This window comes from Muntiacus reevesi, chromosome 3, assembly GCF_963930625.1.
Source record: "Muntiacus reevesi chromosome 3, mMunRee1.1, whole genome shotgun sequence".
Taxonomy (NCBI): Eukaryota; Metazoa; Chordata; class Mammalia; order Artiodactyla; family Cervidae; genus Muntiacus; species Muntiacus reevesi.
Genome location: NC_089251.1, coordinates 191,592,612 through 191,620,520, shown reverse-complemented (window position 1 = coordinate 191,620,520; position 27,909 = coordinate 191,592,612). Strand labels below are relative to the sequence as shown.

The window sequence follows — 27,909 nt, the reverse complement described above, 5'->3', positions numbered from 1 at the left end:
CAAGGTGCTTTATCTGGATCATGTTGTCCAGATCATGTCGTCCTGATGTGGTTTGCTATCAGAGTCAAAGATTACTTTCCAGGTTCAGATATTATCCCAATTTTATGATGACAAACTAAGGAGCAAGGGTAAAAGTTACACTACCATGTAAACTTGTTGATGCACCAATTTTATGTCCAGATTCCATGCTTTCCCCCTAGGTGCATGTGAGACAAACTCAAGATTAAATTTTTGAAACCAAGTAAGTTTATGCAGTGAAAATGTATTATAAACTATATTCCCTTTAAAGGGGATTTAATCTTAAGGGAATCAGATTTAGAGTCTAAGTCTTAAGTTAAAACACAGATGTCAATCATCAATATCAGTGTCTTAACAATCCTAAATTTTTTAACCCTTTTTTATAGCAGTGAATACTTTGAGAAACATTGAATATCCATGTACAAAGAGAATACTAACTTCCCAAGGAAAAGAAATGATAGCGTTTGAGTTTTTCTTTAAATAGATAAAACTATCCCTGCTTATCGGCCATGAGGGTGGTGCGCCAGAGAAGAGAGAGAAACGGAAACTTTACCCCAAATCATCCAAACTGCCAGTTGCTTTAGATTATCAGTTTAAGAGCAGGGTTTATGATAGGGATAGCCACATTTTACTTTTATTAGTTTGCATGTCAATATGAAACATCAACATAAAAAGTCTGTTTCGTGAAATAACGAAAAAATACAAAATGCTTTGGCACATTTAGCCTTTTTACAATAGGAGATCAACTGGTACTTCTTTGTTTTGCATGAAGTTGTAACTGTCCTAAACCAAAGGCAAAAAATGTCCTAAAGTACGTAGCATTCTAGATAATTCACAAATAATTACAGCCTATCATCCTTCAGGGTTTGCTGAGCAGTGGTTGGTCCAGCTTTATACGGCCCACTACCCTGACCCCCAGCTGATCTTACAAGGGAAGGTAATGCACAGCTGTCCATAATGGGCACTCCTACCTCTGTGAGGGAGGTGAAGCGGGGGCATACTCCATGGGAATTTTTCCAAAGCCAAATAGAAAGAAGATTCTAAAAGAATCACTCATCAGTACTGGGAGCACCTGTTAGAAGGCAAATGGCTCCCGGGGTGGGGAGCAGGGGATACTTTATGAAGAAGCTGTCAGAAGAATTTGGCAAAAATCACCTAAGAATGAAGAGGAGACAGTGGAGAGACAGTCACTGTGGTGGTAATAGAAGGGACCAGAAAGAACCATAATTTGGTGACCCCCATAATATGTTGGTAAATTTTCCACAACTTACTGGGAAAGCAGGAAAGATGACAGATTCTGGTTTCTGACACATATTATTTCAGTGGTGAAAATACTCCCACAATGGCCAATCTCAAGCTCCAAAGGCTGTTACTGAATGCAGAGTGGGAAGAGACATGCAGTAGCGTATTATCATATATACAGTATTTTACACCATAAAAAGATAAACATCAAGAGTATACACAATAAAATGCAGACAGTTGATTAGGAAGTGATCAGTTTTAAGTATTTATCGCTTTGCTTTTTAACATAATTCACTTATATAACACAATTAGTATTGGTTACTTTAACAGCAAGATCACAAGATTTCTGAATATTTAACAATCAGCTTGTGTGAGCCAGTACAAGGCAGTTTGTGCAGAGCTATAAAAGAAACAAACTCAGAGGGAAATCAGGGGTTGCTCCTGATATCTAGCATAGGTCCAATTAAGGAAGAAGCCCTCTTCCTCCTTTGTGTCCACTTCCAACCAGGTACTGGCAAGAAGACAAAAGAAACAGCTAACCGTACACTGACTTCTCTCCTTTGAAAGCTCAACTGCAAGTCTAGGTGAGAATGAGTGGAGGGAAGGCAAAATGAGAGCATGCACCCTTAACCTGGACTGACCGGGACGTTAATGACTGACAGTGATCACAAATTATGAAATCTGTCCAACATGGTGTTAAGAATCAGGGAAGAGTGAGGTAAAGTATAAATGAAAATAACGGTTGGTGGTTTCCTGAAACTTCTCTTCAAATTGGATACAAACATGCTTAAGATGGCACTATTTGGAATACCAAGCTAGTTATCCACTGCTAACAAGAAAACCAAGATTTAGTGCTCACTTGGGCAGCAGATAAACTAAAACTGGAACAATACAGAAGCTAGCATGGCCCCTGCACAAGGATGACTGACATGAAAAGTCCTGAAGCATTCTATATTTTTCAGACATTTCTCCAAAGAAGACATATAGATGGCTAACAAACACATGAAAAACACTCAACATCACTCATTATTAGAGAAATGCAAATCAAAACCACAATGAGGTACCATCTCACATTGGTCAGAATGACTGCCATCAAGAAGTCTACAACAATAAACACTACAGACAGTGTAAAGAAAAGAGAACCCTCTTATACTGTTGGTGGGAATGCAAACTAGAACTGTCACCATGGAGAACAGGGGGAGATTCCTTAAAAAACTGGAAATAGAACTGCCATATAACCCAGCAAGTCCACTGCTGGCCACACACTGAGGAAATCAGAAATGAAAGAGACACGTGCACCTCAATGTTCATTTCAGGGCTGTTCACAACAGCTAAGGCATGGAAGCAACCCAGATGTCCAATTCAGTTCAGTTCAGTTGCTCAGGCATATCTGACTCTTTGAGACCCCATGGACTGCAGCATGCCAGGCCTCCCTGTCCATAACCAAATCCCAGAGTTTACTCAACCTCATGTCCATTGAGTTGGTGATGCCATCCAACCATCTCATGCTCTGTCGTCCCCATCTCCTCCCGCGTTCAATCCTTCCCAGCATCAGGGTCTTCTCCAATGAATCAGTTCCTTGCATCAGGTGGCCAAAGTATTGGAGTTTCAGGTTCAACATCAGTCCTTCCAATGAATATTCAGGACTGATCTCCTTTAGGATGGACTGGCTGGATCTCCTTGCAGTCCAAGAGACTCTCAAGAGTCTTTTACACCACCACAGTTCAAAAACATCAATTCTTCAGCGCTCAGCTTTCTTTATAGTCCAACTCTTGCATTCATACATGACTATTGGAAAAACCATAGCCTTGACTATATGGACCTTTGTTGGCAAAGTAATGCCTCTGCTTTTTAATATGATGTCTAGGTTGGTCATAATTTGTCTTCAAGGAGTAAGCATCTTTTAATTTCATGGCTGCAGTCACCATTTACAGTGATTCTAGAGCCCAAAAAATGAAGTCTGCCACTGTTTCCACTGTTTCCCCATCTATTTGCCATGAAGTGATGGAACCAGATGCCATGATCAAAGTTTTCTGAATGTTGAGCTTTAAGCCAACTTTTTCACTCTCCTCTTTCATCAAGAGGCTCTTTACTTCTTCTTTGCTTTCTGCCATAAGGGTAGTATCATCTGCATATGTGAGGTTATTGATATTTCTCCTGACAATCTTGATTCCAGCTTGTGCTTCATCCAGCCCAGCGTTTCTCAGGATGTACTCTGCATATAAGTTAAATAAGCAGGGTGACAATATACAGCCATCCATGATGTACTCCTTTCCCGATTTGGAACCAGTCTGTTGTTCCATGTCCAGTTCTAACTGTTGCTTCCTGACCTGCATACAGATTTCTCAAGAGGCAGGTCAGGTGGTCTGGTATTCCCAACTCTTGAAGAATTTCCCACAGTTTGTGGTGATCCACACAGTCAAAGGCTTTGGTGTAGTAAATAAAGCAGATGTTTTTCTGGAACTCTCTTGCTTTTTTGATAAACCAGTGGATGTTGGCGATTTGATCTCTGGTTCCTCTGCCTTTTCCAAAACCAGCTTGAACATATGAAATTTCTTGGTTCATGTACTGTTGAGGCCTGGCTTGGAGAATTTTGAGAATTACTTTACTAGCACGTGAGATGAGTGCAATTGTGTGGTAGTTTGAACATTCTTTGGCATTGTCTTTCTTTCGGATTGGAATGAACACTGACCTTTTCCAGTCCTGTGGCCACTATTGAGTTTTCCAAATTTGCTGGCATATTGAGTGCAGCACTTTCACAGCATCATCTTTTAGGATTTGAAATAGCTCAACAGGAATTCCATCACCTCCACTAGCTTTGTGTGTAGTGATGCTTCCTAAGGCCCACTTGACTTTGCATTGTGGGATGGAAATGGAGGGAACACAGCTCTACCCATCAATAGAAAATCGGATTCAAGATTTACTGATCATGGCCCTGCCCATCAGAACAAGACCCAGTTTCCCCCTCAATCAGTCTCTCCCATCAGGAAGCTTCCATAAGCTTCTTATCTTTCTCCAACAAAGGGCAGACAGATTGAAAACCACAATCACAGAAAACTAACCAATCTGATGACATGAACCACAACCTTGTCTAACTCAATGAAACTATGAGCCATGCCATGAATGTGCCTCCCAAGATGTACGGGTCATGGTGGAGAGTTCTGACAAAACGTGGTCTGCTGGAGAAGTGAATGGCAAACCACTTCAGTATTCTTGCGTTGAGAACCCCATGAATAGTATGAAAAGGAAAAAAGATAGGATACTGAAAGATGAACTCCCCAGGTCAGTAGGTGCCCAATATGCTACTGGAGATCAGTGGAGAAATAACTCCAGAAAGAATGAAGAGATGGAGTCAAGGCAAAAATGACACCCAGTTGTGGATGTGACTGGGGGGGTTTCAGGATGGGGAGACACATGTGCACCCATGGCTGATTCATGTCGATGTCTGGCAAAAACCACTACAATATTGCAATTAGCCTCCAATTAAAATAAATAAAGTTAATTTTTTTAAAACCAAGATTAAAAAAATAACCTTTTCTTCATAGAAAAACAACCTGCTATTTTAAACAATGATGCCATATAAATGGTGATATATGCTGTCCTGCTATTTCCATATGGGCATCTTTTGTCTACCACAGATTAACAGCAAACTTGAAGGGCTATAAAGTACACTAAATTTGTAAGTCATCATTGTTAAGAACCATAAGGTTAGAGTACCTCAATGCATTCTTTTATTTGCTCCTCACAAAAGAGCTGCAAGGTAGGTATACAGTTATTAATAGTCATATCTTGAAGCTGAGAAAAATTAAATAATGTGCTTGCCTAACAGTCAAAACTTGAATACACTCAAAAGGTCTACACAGTTATATATACGAGCTGAAGAGCACTGATTTCAGAAATCACCTTGTCTTTTTACCAACTTACTACTTGAAATGATAATATTGTCTGTCTGCTGTTTCAAGACTGTGATATATTTACCTAGTGGTTTGGTTTTCAAAACAAATAAGACTTAATTTTCTTCCAAAAAAAAGAAATCAGATCCAGGTTCTAATTCTGATTATGCCACTGACAGGTGATACTGGGTCACTCTCTCTGGGTCACAATATTTTCTTCTATAAAATTAAATCACTGAACTGAAATATCTGTAACATCTCTCTGGAATTATGATTCTGTTTCACCAGGAGGGAAGGCAACATGTCTAAAAGACCAGGGTAGTGATTACACAACTAAGAACAAAATGATACTAAAGGGAAGAATTCAGGCAAGATATACAGAGTGCAAGAAATAAAATAATCTTGTACTAAACCAGGTCTCAACACAGAAGCTTTTATATGCTTCCTTCAAACAATGTTTCCAAGCATTTCCAAGTCTGTTTAACCAACAGGGCTTGCCTGTGGATTTAAGTGCAAACATGAAATTAAAGTAGCATATGAAGGTATACAGGAGATTGTAATTGGGGGTGGGGACAGAATTACTAAGCAGTTCACCTGAAAATTAGATCTTACTCTGTTCTAGGAATTATCAAATATCAAAATGAAACATTTTATAATTTATTATGAGATTGGCTATTATGTTATTAATATTATAAAAGTATAACTAATTAAATGATACTTTTGATATATAGGTTTTCAGGAACAAGCAGAAACAAAATATCCACAGATTAATGCATACCCAGAAAATAACAAATCAATATCAGTGATGAGTCTTTAAAAGTAAATGGTAAAAGGAAGAAAGTCTCTGATTCATCTACATGCCATAAATGCACCTTTGAATAGGCAAAACTGTGATGCATTTCTTAAACCAATTTATAAGAATGGAAGTTACTTAGGTCAGTCAATAAAATATGAATTATTTTGTTTTCTCTCTCCCTTATTCTTCTATAATTGATTATTGTGCCAAAACCTATTAACTGCTGTATTATTTAAAACATGCCTTTCAAAGGAGCAAAGATCTCTCCTTTATTTATATTTGTTTTTCACATTCATAATAAAAACATGTGGGCACATATATGTAAAATACACAAACCCAAGAAAGCCATGATTAGGTTTATAATTCAGCCTTGACCCACCTAAGCTGGGTCATGATTTTACTATGTGAGAATTCATGAACCTCTCATACGCCTTCTTCATTCTGTCAAACACAGAGCTGATTTGAAGGGGATCGCAGGGTAACATATGAACTATTCTAACATGAAATAGGCATTCATTACACTCTTTACTTCTGATTAAAGTCCAGTTAAGAAAGGTCATGGCTTCAGTGAGGCTTCCTACAGCTCTCACTGTAGAAAGACCTCCAATATGTTGACAAGAAACATTTACGATGACCTTTCAGGATTTCAGGAATCTCTTGATGGACTCATGTTATCCCCAGAGAAAGAACAATGCCTGGGTGTCTTTATTTTTGTCTCTATACAAAGCTGTTAACCACTACATCAGACCCACCTAACCATCCAAAACACACAGTCCAACCAAAATTACGAACATGATGGCAAACACGAGACAGAAAAACAAAGAACAACTCTTCACTGAACACTTACTTGCCAGACAGTACCTTAGGCACTTCTGAACAAATTTGAGGTCTAGACACAATAGATAAGTTGTATAAGGAAAGAGAAAGCAAGTGATTCACCTGGGATTTTACTCTAACTGGATTTAATCCCAAAGTCCATGCTCATTAAAACTATATAACTCTTCCTCCAACATATAGCTACTACCAACAAGTCACAAAACATCATCCCCTGAAAAGTTTGTACTGAGCAGTTGACCAAACAATCCACAAGACTCCACAGTTAGTAGCAACAACATATAAAACTCTCTTGTCTGTGGTCTTGGAACCATGTCTATGTAGACTCTGAAACATTAAGTAAAATATTCATTTCTAGCTTAAATATCCTAAGGATGGTGCAAATATACACACACGAGTGCACATCAAAGCTGTCAATAGCAATGGTATATAAATTAAAATTTGAGATTTATGAAAATAGATCTGGTAAGTCTAACTAGAAAAGGCATAAATTAAAGAGCTTAAAAAGATCTATTTTCTCTACTAATAACTACTTGGGTTAATGGACCATTCTGGTTTCCTTGTGATTATAAGGAAATGTACAGTTCAGCTGAAATACACACTGAACCATCATAAAACTATCAGCATCATGTTTTAGCACCTTAGAAAATTTCTATCATTCCTCTTTCAGTCTAATAGAGTAACAGGAAAACAGAGATAGGAGTGGCAGGGAAGACTGGAATGAAGTACTCAGTTGCTATGAAATAATCACTGTGTCAAAGGAATGGATACATTTGTTTGTGCCTTTCCAGTCTTAGCCCAGAGGTGTGTGATTATCTAATAATCATTGCTGTTCCCCAGAGAAACATGTTTTCCTTCATGCTATAATTTTTTTTTAATGAAAAACGTACTGCTAGAGGTGCCGATTAAATTGATGGTGATGACTTAAATTAACCCACATTTATCACTAAATTTCAAGGGTCATCCATTATTGAACACAAAAAGACATATTTCTTACATGATAGGAAGCATTAAACACAAACAAAGTGAGAGAACCATGAATTAAAGTTTATATAAGATAGAGAACTATTAGAAATACTTGACTGCAGTCTTCCTGGGAATCAGGGTCCATATACTGAAAGGCAAAGCATCAAAGACATGCAAAGAATAAAGCGGTTTACTTGTGTTTGCCAACTGCATTACTGGTAGAAACTATCGTTATTCTGTAATAATCACTGTGCCCCAGTGAACAGTAAAATTGTTTTTAACAATTCATTTGTTTTACAATCTCTAAAACATAATGGCTCTAGTTAAATTACTGTAGTACAATAATATGATCATCTACCCCCTAAATCAGTCCTTTATCTGGAGTCCTAAGTCCTCTTTAATATAAATGCCATCTAAAGCAAAATATTTTCAATATGTTGAATCCATTCTTACTATTTCATTCTTTTGCTACCTATGTATTTTCTAAAGACAAAATAAGATAATTCAAATGTTTATTAATGACTCAACAAACAAAAGTAAAAGATTTAATGTACTGCCTTGAGAGATACTTTTCAGATTTCTTTCCTTACCTTGACAGGAAAGAGAACTGTATGTTAACATTCCTGAGGGAAATAGTCATTAGTATTTTCATTTTCTTTCCACCAATAAAATATAAATACAAAGTCACTGAAGATGACTTCTGAATGTTCATCTTTGATCTTCTTCGGTCATTTTTTGTACTTCTGTACTCATGAAAATCATATGTACAAGCTATCTCTCTGATGTTACAGACAGAAAAAAAGAGACCACATCAATCAGTAATTTCATTGTCAAGTTAGACCCAGGCAGGAGTACAAGGTGGTAAAAGTGTCTTAAGTGAAGTTGCTCAGTCATGTCCGACTCTGCGACCCCGTGGACTGTAGCCCACCAGGCTCCGCTGTCCATGGGATTCTCCAGGCAAGAATACTGGAGTGGGTTGCCATGCCCTCCTCCACGGGATCTTCCCAACCCAGGGATCGAACCCTGGTCTCCCGCATTGGAGGCAAACGCTTTAACCTCTGAGCCACCAGGGAAGCCCCAAAAGTGTCTTAAGCTCAAGGTTAATTAGTTCCAGAAAAGTCCCAGAGGGCAGGGACTTATTCCCTTTGATAAAGCAAAGGCAGTTTAACAAAATGGCCCCTAATATTCAACTCTAAAATCCTAGTTTGTCAATTTTTTATCAAAAAAAAAAAAAAGAAAGAAAAATGGAATCTTGCTGTCCTGCAGAAATTTGTAACTAGTCCATTCATTAAATTCAGTAATTTCTTCATTATTAGAATAAGAATGAAATTGACTAATGGTAAGCCAACAGCTACAAGTAAATGCTGTAAACATGTCACTAAAAATACCTGAAAACTAAATTTGTAAATTACATGCATAAAAAGTATTATGTGATATTTTAGTACTAAAACTAAGAATGTTCTGAATAGGTGAAACAAAAATCACCAGATAGCATAAATAAAAATATATAAGTACTTAAATTGAGATAAGGGTTCAAGCAATAATTCCTAATTTTAGCAACTAATTTTCTGCCCAGCAATGAGCAAGACGATATGGGGAAGACAGTTTACAGTAGAATACAGGAATCTTCTGCTCAGCAGAAGAAAAAATAAATTTTAAAAGTACCTATCTGTAACATCGGACAAACAGCAGGACATTTGGCTACAAACCTAAGTTAAAGACAATCCCAACAATCAAGGAAATGATTCTCCACTCAAGTGTTCTTGCCTGGAGAATTACATGGACAGAGGAGCCGGGCAGGCTACAGTCCATGGGGTCGCAATGGATCAGACACGACTGAGCCACTATCACTCATTCACTCAACAATCAAGAAGCCAGAGACAGGGTGAAGTAAAGGAAGGTACAAAACGACATTGTATGGGTTATGTGGATGTCGCCACATAGATACGTTGAAACACAGAGGTGAGGCTGGAGTGGCTCAAAAGAAGGTAACAATTAAAGGGTATGATTAGAGGGGCCAGAAAAACAGGCACACAGTTTTGATGCTTCAGAGCCAGTTTGCAGGATGCCCTAATGTGGATACTGATGCCGGGTAGGCCAGTTAATCAAGAGAATGACATATAGAAATCTAGGTAATGGTGGGAATAAAGAATGTAACCCAGACATGAAACATGACAAAGACAGTGCAATTCAAAAACTGATTCTATCATGAAAAAATGAAGAGTCGTTTGGGTTATGATAAAGTTGAATCAGTTTCAACTGCAACATTTCCAACTAGAGAAATTATGAGAATGATGTGGCACTGATAGAAACACAAAAATTGGACACAGTTGGAGTATAAAGAGTAAATATAAACAGTTAAGACCTAAACTATTGATAACTGAAAGTATAAAGTAGCCAGCTACACTTAACGCAAAATCTTTCTTTATTTACATGCATTTCTTCTACCACCTGCATAAGTCCTAGGGATAAGAACCGGCAGATGTTAAATTTGGGATCACTGTTTTTTAAGTATCTTAAAATCATTGATGTAGTAACTAGAAGGCAATATATTCTCCAAAAGTAACTCCTCCAGTATAATAAATGTGCTGCAGCTTTTCTACGCAATAAGGCAAAATCAATTTAGCATTCTTGGTGGCAACAAGAAAAGTCTTTAAATGAATTAACTTTGGCTTCCACTGAATCTACTTTCTAGTCAATTATCTTTAACCCATAGCAGGCAGCCTTTACTTTTGGCCCATGATGGGTTTCCCGGAAACCAAATCTCATGGATAGCTGTAAAGAGCATTAGGTTTTCCCATAGGAATGATCCTGTAAGTTGGGTACAGTTTCTGACACCAACAAATCATGATGATGTCAATCATACATTATGAAAAAACAAGAAAAGCAAACTTATTAATGTACAAATATAATCAGTTTAGGGCTTCCCGGGTAGCTCAGCTGGTAAGGAATCTGCCTGCAATGCAGGAGACCCCGGTTAGATTTCTGGGTTAGGAAGTTCCCCTGGAGAAGGGATAGGCTACCCACCCCAGTATTCTTGGGCTTCCCTGGCGGCTCAGACAGTCAAGAATCCACCTGCAATGCAGGAGACCTAGGTTCGATCCCTGGGCTGGGAAGATCCCCTGGAAGAGGGCATGGCAACCCACTCCAATATTCTTGCCTGGAGAATCCCCATGGACAGAGAAGTCTGGAGGGCTACGGTCCATGGGGTCGCAAAGAGTCAGACATGACTGAGCGACTAAGGACAGCACACAGCATAATCATTTTAAATATAATTATATTCCAAGTCATCTAAAATTTCAGTACTGAGGAAACCTTAGAAAATGTCTAAATTGCAACATCTTATTTTTCTCAGATAAAAAAAAGAGACATATATAGGTTAAACTGGATTCAAAAGATTTCAGTATTAGAACTTTGAGTTCAACTGGCTCAAAGATCAATATACTTAACATTCATTCCCCAACTTTACAAAACCATATGCAATGAGCATAAGTAATTAGTAAACACAAGAGCCAACGTGCTACAAGCTAAATGCATTTCATATCAGACAGGCAATTCTGACATATTCAATTCTGAGCATTTTCCACATATGGTACAGATGCCAGAAAACTCAGAAACATTATATATATATATATATATACACATGCCTCTATGGAATGTATAATATGAGCACCCAGGAGTCTTAACTTTTAGAGTGCATTTTTGAAGAGTAGTTGAAGAGTATTTAGACAGTACACATTTATTTAAAACGCTACTAAGGAAAATTTTTAATTTATTTCTGCACTCAAAAAATAGAAGTAAAACCATCTCAGGAAGCATTCTGTTTAAATGTAGCCATTTTCATACAAATGACTTTGTCATATAAAACGGATTTGTCATACAAAACAAATCTCGTCATACAGGAATCAATGAACCAGTCAGGCATCAAGAAGCCAACTCTTGCTTTGCTTTTTGTTGTTGTTCAGCCGCTAAGTCATGTCCAACTCTTTGCAACCTGATGGACTACAGCACACCAGCCTTGCCTGTCTTTCATTGTCTCCCAGAGTTATGTCCATTGAGTCAGTGATGCTATCCAACCATTTCATCTCCTGTCACCCTCCTCTCCTCCTGCTCTCAATCTTGCCCAGCAGCAGGATCTTTTCCAATGAACTGGCTGATGCAAACATCAGGTGGCCAAAGGATTGGAGCTTCAGCTTTGTTTTTTCACTGTTTGTTTTTTTTTTTAAAGCCAAGATTTTGACTTCAGTTGTCAACTTGTGGCAAGACATTCTTCACTCAGGTCCTTAACATCAAGGAAAGCCTTGAAGGAAATTATAAAGAAAACACACACACACAAGTCTGCCTTAGTGCTACAGTCTATGGAGGGAGAGAATAGAAACTGCAACCTTTTGCCTTGATAACAGCGAGAGAAAGACAAATTTAAAAAAAAAAAAGAAAACCTCATCTGAAGTTAATCCAAGGTAACTGAGATGGCTGGCAGAGGACCAAGTGCCAAAGAAGCCACAGCAGTTGCCAAGTTAAAACCAAACGAAACATGGGACCCTATTGCCTTAGAGTCAGAGCAGTGATTACTAGTTAAGTGCTTTAAACTTTGACAGTGATGGAGAGGGGACCGACCAGGTGTCCTCACTGTAGGCATGGTCCTCCCTGGTACTTAAACAAATCATGATGAAAGCGCCACAGGGAGGTTGAAAACAGATGATTTCATTCACCCCCCACCCTGTTATCAGCTTTATAAGAGCTGTAGCTGAAAGGTGGCTGATAAAACTAATGTAGTAATCTCCCCTGCTAGGCTTTGATCTGGTTTTCTGGCAGAAGCACCTATTATCTACTCAAAACAGAAAAAGAAAGAAAGAAAGGTCTGATCAGGTGCAAATCTCTATTGGCACCTTGGCCTAAGCTCTAAAACCCCCTCCTCACTCAAAGTCTAAAGGATTCAGAAAACACTAGCACACCGTGTTCTCAACTTTGAAGAAATCATTACTCAAAGTCGGTGAACTGTGATTATAATATCTCTGGTTCTCTTCCAAGACAATTATTATATAATCTCTGGCCAACGCTATGTGCTTTTAGCAAACTTCACAAGTTTATTCATTCTATTTGGGAAAGATGGAACAAATGCACTTAAAATTAACATCAAACTGAGAGGTTTAATTGGAAATTTATTAGGAAAATAAGTATTGGAATATTAACAGCACCTTTAACTATATTAACAATTCAGTCTTCTAAAACAAGAATTCCAAAATCAGTCATAAAGTTTTGCATATGTTGATTATAAGGGATTTAACCACACATGGATTAATCATGAAAATATAGGTTAAAAATAATAAACAATGGATTTTTAGTATGACATTAAAGAATATGTCAAGTATTTCAGAAAGCAGTAGTATTTAATCTTTGTGAAGTCCCAAATCCCACTGTTTCAAAATCATAGGTTCTCTACCTTAATGAAGTATGTAAAATTAAGCTCACAAGTAGCAGAAGATCAAAACTGGACAACTTAGTTATACACAGAACCCAGATTTTAAACCTGAGTCTTCACAACTCCTTCAAATTTACAATCTAACATGCAATGTCTTCAGCTGTAATCACTTTTAATATTGAACTCTAGACCAAAGGATGTCTTGTGAAATGGAGAAACAGTCATGTATTTCGGATACAAGACTATCTAGGATCATCTCCCTTGAATACACTCATGGAATACCCAGTTAAGAAGAATTCTAGTAAGGATACATGAAATAGCAATCAATGCAAAAGAAACAATTTACTAGTGTAATGTCTCAGGAGTCCCACAACAGTATGAACTTTACAAGCTTTCTTCTCACCATCAAAATGAATAATAATAACGCAGTGAATAAAATTTAAAACTATTATTATAAACTTATATTCCATCTCTTTCCCAAATATATACATATATAAATAAGCCACGGTTCCTTTTTCAATTATTAGTGAACATAGTTTATTGAATATATTACAGTAAAGAGTGAAAACAACATAAACCACAAAAAATCAAGCTCATATTTTGTAAAAGGCAAATGTTTAACTTCTCATTTCAGTCACTCAGTCATGTCCGACTCTTTGCAAACCCATGTACTGCAGCATGTCAGGCTTCCCTGTCCATCACCAACTCCCAGAGCTTATTCAAACTCATGTCCATTGAATCGGTGATGTCATCCAACCATCTCATCCTCTGTCGTACCCATCTCTTCCTGTCTTCAATCTTTCTCAGCATCAGGGTCTTTTCCAGTCAGTTCTTCGCATCAGGTGGCCAAAATATTGGGAGTTTCAGCGTCAGCATCAGTCCTTCCAATGAATATTCAGGACTGACTTCCTTTAGGATTGACTGGTCGGATCTCCTTGCAGTCCAAGGGTCTCTCAAGAGTCTTCTCCAACACCACAATTCAAAATCATCAATTCTTCAGTATTCAGCTTTCTTTAAAGTTCAACTCTCACATCTACACATGACTACTGGAAAAACCATAGTTTTGACTAGATGGACCATTGTCACCAAAGTAATGTCTCTGCTTTTTAATATGCTGTCCAGGTTGGACATAGCTTTTCTTCCAAGGAGCAAGTGTCTTTCAATTTCATGGCTGCAATCACCATCTGCAGTGATTTTGGAGCCCAAAAAAATAAAGTCAGACACTTTCCATTGTTTTCCCATCTATTTGCCATAAAGGAATGAGACCAGATGCCATGATCTTAGTCTTTTAAATGTTGAGTTTTAAGCCAGCTTTTTCACTCTCCTCTTTCACTTTCATCAAGAGGCTCTTTAGCTCTTCTTTGCTTACTGTCATAGGGTGGTGTCCTCTGCATATCTGAGGTTATTGATATTTCTCCCAGCAGTCTTTATTCTAGCTTGTACTTCATCCATCCTGGCATTTCACATAATATATTCTCCATGATGTTTACATTTCGCATGATGTACTCTGCTTGATGTTTAAATTCTGCCTTTACAATACAATTATAATTTTTAAAATTGTTGGCCAGCAGACTAGACCCACTATTTCAAATAATAATGACCTACAATCTCAAATAAATAAGCTGTTTTAAATTGCATCACCAAATTGTTACTGTTTTATTTTCCTAAAAGAAGTGCTTTCCTAGGGCACCAGAGGGTATATTCTCCCTGCCTAGACTTTGTCTCTGATAAATGAAACATTATTCATCTCCTATAGAAACTGTCATTTTACAAAAATCAGAAAACTACAACTATAATCAAATATTTGGTTAAGTAAATTATTCAGTTCAGTTCAGTCGCTCAGTCATGTCCGACTCTTTGCGACCCCAACACTATGACCCTATAAAGACATCTCAGTAATTATTACAAACATAACTTGAAAATTCTTGATCATTTTCAAATTTACTATCCAGCCATAGTGAACTGCTTACTGGGGCTTACACTTCCCCTAAATAAATTTAAAATTATATCTGTCCCATTGGCAGATATGTCTGCAGAGGAAATCATTGGCATTCACAGTCAAATAGACAGCCCAGGTTGTTCCACTGGTCACCACAGGAATAGACTTGAAAGCATTTAACTCTGGGTCCAAACAGATGATTCAGAAATACCTTCTAAAAGTCACAAGAAGCTTGTCTCACCATTAAATTTGTAGGCCAGCTCAAGGAAGAGTATTAAGTGAAATACCCTGATTTCACTTGCATAAAGTGAATACCTGTCTGTACCATTTTCAATTATCATGGAAAAAGTTAAAACACAAATTTCTGGTTGAAGCTAACCAACAAAAGCAGTATGAGTGAACTTGGCCCTTTTGTTGATGCTGAGGTCTGATAACTAAAATTATTCAATAGAATCCCGTTTAAAAGCACATTGGAACAGACTTTTGAACTCTGTGGGAGAAGGTGAGGGTGGGATGTTTCAGAAGAACAGCATATATATTGTCTAGGGTGAAACAGATTGCCGGCCCAAGTTGGATGCATGAGACAAGTGCTCGGGCCTGGTGCACTGGGAAGACCCAGAGGAATCGGGTGGAGAGGGAGGTGGGAGGGGGGATCGGGATGGGGAATACGTGTAACTCTATGGCTGATTCATGTCAATGTATGACAGAAACCACTGAAATGCTGTGAAGTAATTAGCCTCCAACTAATAAAAAAAAAAAAAAAATTCAAAAAAATAAATAAATAAAAAATAAATAAAAGCACATTGGAATACTATCAATTCATTTGCACCATAAGCTCTGTTATGCTGTGTTCCCAATGAAGAATAAGTAAATGTCTGTGACTGCAACACATCAGACATCAGTGCGAACACTTACCATGCACATTAAGTGTACACACCTAAGATGCAGGTATTAAATCTATTCGGAGGTTAAGATACTAAGCTTCACAAATGCTGACTAATTCCACGTGCTGGGCTGTGCTGAGTCACTCAGTCGTCTCTGACCCTTTGCGACCCCACAGACTGTAGCCCGCCAGGCTCCTCTGTCCATGCGGACCCTCTAGGCAAGAGTACTAGAGTGGGTTGCCGTGCCCTCCCACAGCAGATCGTCCTGACCCAGAGATCGAACTCAGGACTATTTCAGAGAGCTCAGTAAATGAACTCAAGTGGTTCTGAAGCCCGTGCTCTTAATTTGCATGCAGCACTGCAAGAATTATTTCTATATATATTTCTGTTTACTTTCTTCAGTGTGAAGCAGAATGCTCATAGCCCTGAGATGGTTTACTCTATATTTTTATTTATTTGTGGCATTTTTGTGTCTTTGTTTATAACCAACAGGAAAGTTCCATAATGTTACCTGAAAAGGGTAAAGAAGGGTTCAAGAACCTATAGCCCCCATCTGGGTCTATTTGTCTGTAAAGAGAAAAGAACTAATAAATTGGTAAGTGAGGGCAGTGCAATAATTTTAGCAATGGTTACAATAGTGAGGGACTGAAAGTAGAAAAATACTAAACCAGGAGTTGACATTTCTGATGGTAATCACAGGGAATAAGGGTTAGATTACTCAACTCTATGGCAGGAGGTAAGCATGGTCTCAATGAGTGGACTTTACATGGGGACTTAATATTCGAATGTTCTGGAATGAAAATAAACCACAACGGGAGACATGATGCAATGCAAAGGGCACTTATTATTGAAAGGTAGGACTTTAAATCCCACTGTCACTAATTCATTGTACAATGTCACAAATGTGGCAAATTTAGGCCCCAAATTGTTTTCACCTATAAAACAAGAAAGGTGACTGGACAAAATGCTTTCTAAGGTGCCCTTAAGTATTAATTTTTCACTGGTCTAAAAAGATAACTTGCTACACCTGACATATTATAAGCAATGCTTCAGGTTCTGTCCAGATTAAGTATTGTATTTTTCTTTGCCCATGATATATTTTTCTTTGTTCTTTCGGACAAACCAAAACCAACCAAGCTTCCAAAATGGGGGTATTATATATAAGCAATATCTATTTTGTAGAATTTAACCAGTGTAATGATACATGTAAACCTTTAAAACTTTATTAAATATTCAATTAGCATCATTTAAATATTAAATAATTAAATATTAAAATAATTTATTATGAGATACATCTTAATTACAAATGCCAATGTACTAAATTATTGAATACACAAGTGCATAAGATTCTGCTCAAGGCAACATATGTAAAGTTTTATGATATCTGTAAGTAATTTAAACACAAATTTACTTATGTCTACTAACAACATTTACCAGTACATCTTATTTAAGGCAGCAAAAATACTGTATTTAAACACAGAAGTTCAAGAGAAGTTCAAAAAGAAAACAAATTTATTTCTTTCATAACTATTCGTTTCCACTTACAGATGTTTTATATTTATTTATTTAGATCTGTCTCCTTTCTCTTCTAGAAAAGACTAAAAGCAGCTGAAAGGATACATTAGTCACAAGAAAATTCCACAAGTGCAAAATCAGAGGGAAAGAGAAAAATGAGACTGAAGACATCAGTTAGAGACAGAAATAAAGCTCAAATATTTTTACCATAAACGTTTATATACTTCATATTAGAGAGCCATAAATTGGTTCTAAGCTTTCTAGCAATAAATGCAGCATGCAGCTCCCAGTGTAATTTTATTCAATAAAACAATTTCTTTGGGAGAAAAACTGATGTGTTCCTTGTGCTAGTTTCTGAAGATCTGGTTTGATCTGGAGATAGATTTTAGATAATATGGGAACCTAGAGGGTAAAAAGGCTCAGTTATCTTTTAAGCAATCTTCCTCAAATATTATTTCTCCAAATCATGGACTCCAATGAGTTCAAGACGGTTGCCTTCCTGAAAAGGACTATGGCATGAAACTATTCAACAATGCCATTCAAATGCAGACACATATGTTTCAACAAACTCTAAATTTTAAGAAAGTATGTATAAGAAGCCCATATACTTTAATGAGAATTAAGGACTATCACCTTAAAAAGATCTGACCATGCCCACCTGCGCACCCCTTCGTTGCAGAGGGCAGTAATACCACAGGAACAGAGATTTCTTTAGAAAAGTTTATTTTAAATCTTCTCTAACTGAAAGACAGTGCATGATCTGCTGCCTGGAAAGTCTATTTCTTATAGCATGGCACAAGAGTATGAACCTGAAAAAAAAGTTTCACTAAGGTGAAAACAGCTGTCTGCTTCAGTTGATTGAGGGGGAAAAAAATAATTCAGTAAAGGAAACATAGGATGTTTAACTTGGAGCTACGTTTAGGAAATACTACCTGTGAAGTATAATCCAAGGTAACTATGTGAGCCCTTCAAATAAAAGTCAGCCACAGTACTGTGACAAGAGAAAATAACACATTAACAGTGGGAGTAGCTGCCAATGGATGGCACTTTCAGATTGAGATAACAAAATGACGAAAAATTCTCTAAGAAAATGGTTATCTTTTGTCCTCTATTAGAGAACAGGCTTGCAAGCGCTCTGTCAAAACACTGCAAATTAATTTAAAGAGAAGAGAGGTCAGAACAATCATATTTTACCCTAATGAAATGTGTGACCTGCTCTCTCAAAACAACATTCCTGCTGCCCCTGACTAGCAATGGTAATGCAGAGACTGATTCTCAAATGAGATCAATAACTAGGGTGGAAAGTTGATGTTGAGCTTTGGTAGCTAGCTCCTAACAGACTCCTGGCCAAACGAGTAAAAGTTGAGGAAAGAACAGACACTAGTTTCTGTGTGGTTAGAATAACACTCTACTATGATTTATGAAATGACCTCAGTCAATAGCTTAGGCTTAAATTAACAGCAATCTTGAATTAATTCCAGCCTCCTAGTCCAAACAAATTATATCCTTAAGTTATGGAGAAAACTTGAAGTATATGATTTCCTTTCTAGTACTTAAAACTATTTGTTGAATGAACAGCTGAATGACCCCATGTGCTATTTGCTGACACTGAGAATAATAAAAATGAGGGTAATACATGAACACAAGGACAAATACAGTCCCATTACTTTACAAACTTAACAAATTGAGTTAAAAAGTCCTCCAAATCAATGCTTCTAAGTCCTCGGTGAAATTCTATTAATATTTAAATGAATATTTTCTGAGTAATTCCAAAGAAAAGCTAGAAGTACCAGAATAATAGATACAGGAAGTGATGGAGTTCATAATTTGTCCATAATTCACTAAAAGCATTTTGTGTAAAAATCTATTGTACTAACTTTATGGGCAATGTGCAGAATTGAGGGATAGATAACAACATAATGATGTCACTTTCTGACTAGTCTAACCTCTATACTGGAAAAAGAGGTGATAAGTGCATTGTTATCAAGCAGAAAGAAGCCATCCTGCCCAAAGCCACAGAGCTCAGTCCTGAGCTTTAGTCTATTTATTACTATCAAACACTTGAAAAAGAACATCACTGGTTAATACTTACCAAACATACACAAGATCGCAGACAGTATCTAATACACTAGCTGAGAAAAATATGGGGGAAAAAATTCTTTACAGGCTGTGATAATGAGATACATCTAACATAAAAACATCTAATAATACATCAAAATGTATTAGAGACAGTGTCCTGATTTCTCAGGTCAGGGCTCTTGTTACACCCCAACATACTCTACAGAAAAAGGCATGGAGACTTCTAATCAGCAACAAGAATAATCCAGGAAGGGGCCCTGGGCCAGGAGGCCCGGAAAGGGGACAAAATCAGACCCATTTGTCCTGGTCTTCAGTGTACAACGTACTGCGTTTACCTTTCCCACAAAGTCATTAATCACCCTGAGATATGTCCTAAGCACTTATTTAGACTACAAGTGGTTCACACTCTGAGCCATTATATGTTGAATAGAACAGAACTCAGAGCTGGAAATCACACCAGTCCCTGGAGGAACAATTCTCCCAAATTTCTACTGAGGACAGATTTATAAAAGCTGCCTGGAAAAACCGCTTAGTGCTTAAGTCTGTTCTTTGAATGTGTTACAGCCTGATTCCAATTAACAACGACCAAAAAAACAATGTAAATCAGACCCTACATTAAGAAAAATTAAAAAAAAAAAAAAAGAATTGATTTGTGATGTTTGAAAAATATACAGGCAACAGGCACTCCCGCACTAGACACCTTTAATTAAAAACACAAAGTAAATGGACTCATTCCCCAAAGAATGGTTTTCCTTAGCAGACTACAGAATTGCTTATCAGGTAAATCTGTTATAGCAACAGCCACTTCAATAGGGATCAATGCAGTTGCAAGCCAAGTAGATATACTTTAGCAGTAAACCAAAAAGCTATTTGGGTTTTTTCCCTTTCTTTAATTGAAACCAATGGAAGAAAGTACTCTCATCAAGTTTCTTCTGAAACATTTCAGATAGTTAGGCATGAAAAGGACTGCAAAATTGCATCCCCAAAGTGACTACTAAAATGCTATTTATTGTATTTTAAGAATAGTTACATATGATTTCTACTATACATTTCCCTCCCAAATTTTACTCAGTGGGTGGAGGAAAGAATTCATGGTAAATGCTAATGCTTTTATTATTAACCAGTTCTCAAATTCCATCCCCAGTCATCTCTAAGCATCTCACTATCAATATACTTGTAAATAATAGCTACCTGAAGACTAGAAAAGCAGTGATGAGGCAGTAAAGTGTCTGTTAATTACTGACTTACTAGAAGAGACTCAGAGAGAGAGTTAGAGACAGACAAGGAGACAGAGATAGAGAGACAGAGTCAGCAACAGAGAAACAGACGGAAACAGAGAAAGAAATGCTTTCACTGTTTACCTTTATTAGCAGGAGTAACATTTTAAAAATCACAGATTTATGAAAATATCAAGGTTTAGAAAAAAATCACCCACGTCTGCATTTCTTAAATCAGTCTCCTCTGGCCAGTGTTCCTCTGGGTTTACAGGACTGGGGCATGACTCTGCAGACCCATCCCTAGAGGTCTGGAACCTACCACAGCGATAGGACGATAGCAGCTTCTCAGTGTCAGGGAGCACATCTTAAAGCACTTTTATATCTAACCTTGGTGGTCATCACTATCCGTCTCCTCTTTATGCATGGATTACCAGGAAATGTTACAAAATAAAATAAAATAATACTACCTAATAAAACAGAAGTTTAAAAAATAACTTTTGGTGACAATATTTTTAGATAGCAATTTGACAGTAATGCAGCTCATGAGTCATCTTGTTTGAGGTCAAATGTCATCTTGAAGGAATTAAGGTATAAACAAATAAAATAAAATATGATAAAATTAAAAATATATATGCAAAATTTAGGGCTTCCCTAGTGACTCAGTTGGTAAAGAATCTGCCTGCAATGCAAGAGACCTGGGTTTGATCCCTGGGTCAGGAAGATCTCTGGAGAAGGGAATGGCTACCCACTCCAACATTCTTGCCTGGAGAATCCCATGGACAGAGGAGCCTGACAGGATACAGACCATGAGGTCCCAAAGAGTCGGGCAAGACTTCACTTACGCAAACTTTAAGAGGAAAAAAATACAAAATCAACTGAATTACTAAGTTGACTATAACATTTTCTCAATATAATTTCTAGTCTTAAATTATAATTACACACACAAAAAAAGTCAAAATGAAGTGGGAAAACTTTATTATATTAAAACATCTAGATTTTTTAACTGGATATGAAAACTTACTTATACTATGATTTCAACTATGAAACATACTTAGAAAAATCTAGAAAATGCTAATATCGTCATCATAGTTATGTTAGATGTTTAGGACTTCACAGTAATTTCAAAATCTATTTTTCACACTTTTTATAGCAAATTACTTGAATGTTTCTTTTCAAAAAAATACTCTGCTACTTAAGCAAATGAAACTTCCAAGAAAAAATTTATAATAGTGATTTCATATTTTGAAACTTTAACACAATTAGAGTTGGCAAGAGAAATCTACACTTGCAGATATTCAGCCAAATTTTACGGCACAACACAGCAATTATTTTTCTATATCAACACAAAAAGACAGTTTGACATCGTGCTGACCCCACTTACTGGATCCACTCTGCAGAACCCTGCAGAGCTGGTCAGGGATCAAACGGCCATCCAAAGCCAAGGCAGCCGTGGGGGTTGGGGCCATGGAGGGAGTTGGAGGAATGAACTGAGAACAGGCCTGTCCAGGCCAAGGTTCTCCAAACAAGGCAAAGGCAGGAGGTCAGGATTGAGCGTTAGGGTCTAATGGCATAGAAAACAACGTTCAGTCTTCTGTCTGTTCAGAAATAACCTGTATGTTAGGCATACAAGGAAGACAACTTCCACTACGCACGCCCCAACCATTCCCTCTAAATGCATGCGAAACAGAATTCTGGAGTCCAGAAGGAAGGCCCTCTGAGGCTAAATGGTCGACAAGTTAGTTTTCCTTTCATTTCACTTTCACTACCTCACTCTCCCTCTTACCAGCCGTTAAGAAGTCCCTTATGCTTGGCACTTGAGGTCCAGAATCAGGACTTTATATAATATTACTATTAGAGTTCTATTTCCCGTAAATCCTTCCCAGGAAGGAGCACTTGCCTTAAATAGCTGCAATAAGACGGCAACCCCCACCAACCCAGAGCCCGTATGCGTGGACGCATGCTGTGTGCTGAGTCGCTTCCGTGGTGTCCAACTCTTTGTGACTCGACGGACTGCAGCCCGCCAGGCTCCTCTGTCCACAGGATTCCCAGGCGAGAACACTGGAATGGGTTGCCTTTCCTTCCTCCAGGGGATCTTCCCGACCCAGGGATCAAACCTGTGTCTCTTGTGTCTCCCGCATTGGCTGGTGGGTTCTTTACCACTAGCGCCACCTGCGAAGCCCAGAGTCCATATGTCTACACATTAAAACAACCTTTATCTGCACTTGTCATTCTTTGGATTCCAAGCCCACCACACATCCCTCTTTATTGTAATCCTGATAGAACACAGAGAGGTTCAGAGTAGCAGCCATGTGCTGACACAGACTCAATGTTCTTTCAACTCCCAAGCTTCTCTGATACACTCAAGAATCTCCACCAAAATTAATCTTCTATCATTATGTGTATACATAGAATGGGAATCTAAGACTAGAACTTTCTTACTTGTTCAAAGGTTGCAGGAAGTAGGAGGAGTGGGAAGAGAAAGGTAGCATGCATAAATTGAGCAAAAAGAGAAAGAAAGAGACGGAAACCTCCCTTGCCAGTTTTCCCTTTCTGTGTCACTTACTTATTATCTCCCAGAGAATCCATACGATACAGTGGGGAAATATTAAGGCACCTTAGGACTAGATCTTGCTTTCAACTAAGAAACATAGCGAGGCTTCCTCACTTAAGTCAGAAAGTCTTTAGCATAATGACGTTTCAAAACAAAAAAGGTAATCCAGATGAGCCACAGCAAGCTCTACCAAAGCATAAATTCCTGCCTTGGTTTCAACAAATATTATCAGTATATCAACAGAGAAATACTAATTATATAACTCAATTAAGCTATTACATACATCCACACGAGTCACATACATGGCAGAGGAGCTTGCTGTAATTTTTGAATCAGGCTACCAAGAACCAGAGCTTTTCAGCTGTTGGAATCCCAGTTCTGTAGCTCACTGCCCCCACCCCACGTGGCTCCCTAAGAAGCAAGATAGAGGAAACAAACCCATCCAGAAGACATTCAGCATGTGGATCTGAAATAATTCTTTAAACGCCAGAAGTTAATAAAGCATGCTTCACAATTGTAATTTTATGCCACAGGCATGTTCATATTTTTTCTAAGGGATTGGATTTACATCAATCTCAACAAATTTATGTACTCAGTGTAGAAACATTTTAACATAATAATAATCTTCTGTCATAACAGAGAGACAATGTGGTCTGGTGAACTGTATGCTGAATACCCTTATCCAGCCCTATCTACCTCACAGGTATTCTGAAAGTTTAATTAGTAGAGACCTCCAGAAAACACTATGAGTTCTTTTCCAAAAATACCTTAAAAGGTTATGTATTCACTATACTGTTGCTGTTGTTTACTTGCTAAGTCGTGTCCAACTCTTGCAACCCCATGGACTCTAGCTGGCCAGGTTCTTCTGTTCATGGAATTTCCCAAGCAAGAATACTGGAGTGGGTTGCCACCTTCTCCAGGGGATCTTCCTGACCCAGGAACCAAACCTCAGTCTTCTGCACTCGCAAGTAGATTTTTTTACCACTGAGCCACCAGGGAAACCATATTCACTTTGCCAGAAAAGAAAAAAGAGGCAATAATACAGCTATGAGAGTAAAAAGAAATGGCAGTTGGGATCAAAATGAATGAGATAACTGCTGAAAGAGATTAGAAGCAAAATTAACATAATAAATATGAGTATATTAGTCCTACAAGTAAGTAAACCAAAGGCTGGACTTATTACATGGGCATTGCAATAAACAAGCCCACCATAAACGGTTAGTTAAAACAAGCCACACTTACCCTGGACACAGTGCCCCATTCCTGGTGGAAGGCAAGGACAGCCAGAACCCAGCTTTGCATTCACCCCAGGCTCCCTCCTGAACTGCCTTTGCTAGAGTCCTGAGTGCACAGATGTCCTTCAAAGACTATTTCCTCCAGGGGAGCCCCCATCAATTTAGAAAATGACAAGGATGACATGGAACCAAAAAGGAGCAGCCCTGCAGTAGAGCTCAATCTAGTCAGCAAACAGGAGTCAGAAACAGTAATCTAGAAGTCAAACTTGTTCAGGAAAGCTAAGAATACAATGAGTAACTTTTTGATTGATGAGATGAGTTTCACAACTGTGTAACCATGTAAAAGATAGTTTTATATGCAAATCATTATTATTATAAATTCATAAACATTGCTTAGTAGTTGAAATAATTCTCAATGTTCTACTCCATAAATTAATCATCCTAAATGATCATTTTCTGATATAGCAATATAGACTGAAAAACAGTATAAATGGAAACAATATGCACATTTGCACTAAAAGTAAAATTAATAACATTTATTAAGAAAATACCTAGCTGTAGAAATAATTAAACTGCTCTTGAAGGAAACAAGAAAGCAGCAACTCATTAATCTAAGGATTCACTCATTTTGTCGTATAGTAGAAACAGTTCCTAACGATATTGCTCACATCCACCCTGCATTTCTCTTTCACACTGCATTCTGCTCTTTAGGCCATTAGCACTCTATACCTGGAGTACCACAACAGCCCACTAACACGTATAACTGACTCCGTAAAGTCGCCAGCGACATAGAAATGGCAAAAACTTAAGCTGTCCTGAAGCAAGGCTCTGAAGCTATTCATCTCAGGTAAATTCATCACTTCAGAGTAGTTCTCTACTTTTTTCCTGGATGCAGCTCAAACTTGTTAGTCTGGCTTGCACAGGTCTTCACAATCTGGCTCCACGGTGAAGCCATTCTTGCCCTCTGTTCCAAAACCAATCCTAAATTCTGTTTGTTTGGACCTCTCCAATTCACTGAAAAAGTCCATTTCTCAACTCCCGAACACTGTTTTAAATGCCATTCCCTTTTCCAGGAGTAAATCCTAACCATTCAAATGCCTCCTTAAAATCCTTAAAATCTTTAGTATTTGGTCTTCTTCTTATTGTTTAGTCACTAAGTCCTGTCTAACTCTTTGGCAACCCCAGGGACTGTAGCCCACTGGGCATTTCTGTCCATGGGATTTCTCATGGGTTGCCATTTCCTTCTCTAGTACATCTTCCTGACCCAGAGATCAAACCCACATTTCCTACATTGGCAGGCAGATTCCTTACCATTGAACCACCAGGGAAATCTTTTCTATATCATATTGATTAGATGCTTGCCTCCATACTCAGCCTCCCCAAATCACAGTCACAGTACATAACCCGCGCTAATCACATGATACTTTTCATATACTGATGTGACCATCAATACTGATGATCAATACTGACCCATATTTGTTCTGAAAGGACAGAAACTCTGTCTTCTACAACTCTGGACCTCATATGGCCCCTGCTTAAAATGTGCACTCAATGAATGGTATAAAATGTTACAATTGACATTTCTACTTTTCAACGAGACTCTTGAAGATTTTTCTCAATTTTATTCGAGTTTGGAAGGACCAAAACTGAATGCCTTACATTTAAAAATCAGCATGATATTTATAGAAGAGATGCATTTACAGAACATTTTATGAAGCACATGAAGTTTTATAATTATTGTTCATAATACATACAAAGTAGGTCAGAAACATCATCTTCCCTTCGAAGTTCAAGAACGGAGACTGCAACTAATATTTTCATAAGGCTCTGCCATACAATTGTATAACTTCAGACCATGGTGATTCTGCTTGGCTGTTAAGTAAAATGTGGAGTTTGTTGTGGATTTTTTTTAAATCTCAGTTTGTTTCTGGTTAAATAAATGCCACCAAATAAGAGAACATGGAAAAGTCTATTAAATATCTTACTAAATACCAAGTTATGGGCCAGGCACTGTGCTTTGCCATGAATATACAAAGTTGAATATTCTTATGTTTTTCTAGGTTTACATACCAATATTCTGTACTCATACACAATATGAAGAGGAACACAACTCTCTTTTTTCTACCAAAATTTTACAAGAACAGCTAAAAATTGACTTCTGCCAGCCCTGTGCAAATGTAGTGAAGCACATCATTGTCCTGAAGCCACACTGGTTACTGTCTGAGATTCTCAGCCACTTCTAAAATCAAAATGTCAAAAATCAAGGCAAGAACACTGACGCTATTCCTTACAATCCTGGTAATCCTCTCTTAGTTCCAGAGTTCTACTCAAGGACTCCCTTCCCTCTCCCTAGTTCCCCCAAATGCTCTCCCATCTGCCCTCTGGAAGACGCCTGCCATTGCTAAATTCCTCTTTGAGTGGGACCCAATCAACAAGCTCTGAATGCTCTTGGCTGTCTCTGTCCACCCCAAGGTGAAGCTAGTGTCAAGTCAGCCTCTACTGGGAACATTCTCTTCCACAGCAGAGTGTGGGGCTATGCCTTTTTCCTCTGACTACTTTTAAGCTTTTCTCTTTATCACTGGTATTCAGTTACTTCATTATGATTCTACCTGCTGATACTGCTACTGCTGCTAAATCGCTTCAGTCATATCCAACCCTGTGCGACCCCATAGACAGAAGCCCACCAGGCTCCTCCGTCCCTGGGATTCTCCAGGCAAGAACACTGGAGTGGACTGCCGTTTCCTTCTCCAATGATTGTACCTTGGTGTGGTTTAATTTCCATTCATTCTGTTTGGAATTCATTGTCCTCTTGGATCTGTGGGTTTATGGTTTTCAACAAATTTAGAAAATACTGAGCCATTATTTTTCTAAATATTTTTGTCTTCCTTCTCTTGTCCTGTGGGACCCTGATTACACGTTAGAGATACTGACCCACAGCTCATAGGATTCTGTTCTTCTTTTTTCACATTTTTTTCTCTTCTTGTTTCAGTTTTGATACTTTCTATGGCTATGACTTCAAAGTAATAGGAATATCCCTAGAAGCTCCATTTGGATCAATTTTGTATCTTCCATTTCTTTCCTTCTCATGCTCACAATTTTCTTTTGTCTCTTCAGCATATGGCACATAAGGATATAATAGTTGTTTAACAACTTTGTTTGCAGATTTCATCATCTCTGTCTTTCCAGGGTATGTTTCTTTGATTATTTTTTCCGACTACTACTTATAGTTCATTTCCTGCCTCTTTGCATGCAAGATAATTTTTTTTTTTTTTATTGAATGCTAAACATTGTAGGTTTTATGTTGTTTGGTGCTGGATT

The 27,909-nt window shown here is 37.9% G+C and overlaps 1 protein-coding gene and 1 non-coding gene across 3 annotated transcripts in view; one reads left to right on the top strand and one right to left on the bottom strand.

Annotated features, from left to right (window-relative positions):
* PTPRK (protein tyrosine phosphatase receptor type K) overlaps nt 1-27,909 on the bottom strand; it is a 604,099-nt gene that overhangs the window by 323,935 nt on the left and 252,255 nt on the right. The window lies entirely within an intron of this gene.
* On the top strand, nt 2,112-2,219 carry LOC136165738 (U6 spliceosomal RNA). Its single transcript, XR_010662730.1, has one exon. It is a non-coding gene; the product is annotated as a U6 spliceosomal RNA (small nuclear RNA).